Source organism: Phytophthora infestans, genomic scaffold (genome assembly GCF_000142945.1).
Source record: "Phytophthora infestans T30-4 supercont1.73 genomic scaffold, whole genome shotgun sequence".
NCBI classification, from domain to species: domain Eukaryota; phylum Oomycota; class Peronosporomycetes; order Peronosporales; family Peronosporaceae; genus Phytophthora; species Phytophthora infestans.
The window spans coordinates 257,674-259,859 of NW_003303686.1; positions in this window are offsets into that span (position 1 = coordinate 257,674).

Sequence of the window (2,186 nt, forward strand, 5' to 3'; positions counted from 1 at the left end):
CCACGTCGCCTATAACCAGGTACGAGCACCTCGCTCAGAATTCCGCGTTTTGCAACGTGGCCACTCAGGATTCCGGTTGAGAACTATATCTTTTTAAGTGTGCTGGAGACTCCTCAGTGGCGAATACAGCGATGATAAATTGTTTCACTTCCCGGTCTCTGAAGTACGATCTGGGCCACCAGAAAATTCGTATGCGAGTGATGCGTGAATTGTCGAAGTGCATCCTCGGTACCACCAAATTTAGGAGCTGATTTCAGTGTAAGTTCTGTCACTTTCAGTCAAGTTTCGGTTGCACTTATAGAGCCGGTTTCCGGGGATTGGGTTGAAGAGACGATAAAATACCTTACCGTTTGAAATCCTCAGATTTTGAAAAATTGTGCGCCGCACGATTCGATTGGCATTCGTCGATTCCCCCCCCTTGGAGCCAGAAGACAGATTGAAGGTCCCAGCACGGTTAGCGGCGCACACAGCAGGAATGGTACGTTGACACACAACACCTCACTCTATTACACTCACTCATTGACTCTGTGTAACGGGGTACGTAGCACTAAGTGTACCCTGGTTACATGAAGTGTGACACTTCACACTTCAGGAGTATGACATGTCATACTCCGGGATATTTGGTACAAGGTACCAAGGTCATTCAAAACCAACCATTGGGTTAAATGACATTGCATTACTATAGGTAACTGATAGTTTGTATTAACCTCAAACTTAACCTACCTATAAATATACTCAGTTTACAATCTACCATATTTAGGTCACTTCGCTCTCTTTAATTAAAGAGGGGACCTGTGAACTGCCGTTCACTGAGAGTTTGTATACTCTCGGAAGATAACTTCCTCTAGCGCAAGGTGCTGTGTGACCCCGTCACACTTGGTAGCACTTGTAGTCAATCCACGCCATCGCGGGTAGACTACCTGAACCTCCGAAGTTCGTTGCCATGGATAGGAACGACTTCTCCCATATGAACGACTCTCAGTTCGAGTCGGTTCGGAAGATGGCAGGCATCTTCGGGATGGAGGCCCTGCAGAGCCTGGTGGTATCAACACCGGCTGAGCAGCTCGAGCGCGTCAATGCATTCGACGCGTACGAGCAGGGCCTCATCGCGCATGTGCGGGAGAACCTGCAGGCTCCGGCGGCGGGAGCAAACCCGCCTCACCCGAAGCCAATACGGCTGAAGGTAAAGCCGTATGAAGGGAAGGAAGGCGAGAACCTTCACTTCTGGGTCCGAGAAGTAGAGCTCGCGATGGACGCGGCTCTGATCTCGACCGAGCAACTGCGTGTTGCTTTTGCACTCTCCAACCTTAGCGGTCGTGCTAAGAGTTGGGTGTACACTCGGGAAGCGACATCCCCTGGATGTTTCACATCCTGGGCTCAGCTGTGCGAACAGCTCCGAGCCGCGTTCCTCCCGGCGAACTACGAGTACCGCCAGCGTTCGCGCTTCCTCGCGTGTAAACAAGGAAGACGCGAACTGCACGAGTATGTTGCAGAGATACTGGAAGCTCACGGCGTCCCTAGTGGGAAACCCACTCAATGAACACATCAAGATGACTGTGTTCATGGACGGTCTTCGAGTGGGCCCCGAACGCACTCAGCTGTTCCGGGTGCAGGCAAACACCCTTGAAGAGGCGATTCAAGTGGCTCTTCAAGAAGAATACAGCCATCGCCAGGCGCGTACGCCGTCCTCAGCGTGGCCTGGGAGTTCCTTGTCGGCTCCCGGTCGAACAAGCCCCAACGGACCAGTTCCCATGGAACTCGGGTCCGCCGAACAGCGTGACATCCGCTGCTTCGGCTGTGGGAAGATGGGCCACTTCAAGCGCGACTGTCCCGCGGAAAGACTCCGCAGACGGACCTTCCCCAAGCCCGTCCTCAAGGGTCGCTGGCAGAAGCCAGGATCCCGGGGACAGGGGAACGCAGGGAACCAGTAGGGGCGGGGCGCCCTACTGGGGGAAGAACTAAGTCTTCGTGATGGGTGCGCGGGTGGCGCGTACCACGGGAGACTTAGCCTCTGAGAGTCTTCGCACTCTCGAAATCGGGCGAAGAGCAGCGGCGGGTTGCTCGGTAGACACCGGATGTGTACGGAGTACCGATCATCTCTTTTAGGATTCTTGATTGAGTCTGGGGCGTCCGAGAATTCTCGCACCGCGCCCGATCGTGTTCTCCTTAACAAAAAAAAAAGGTGT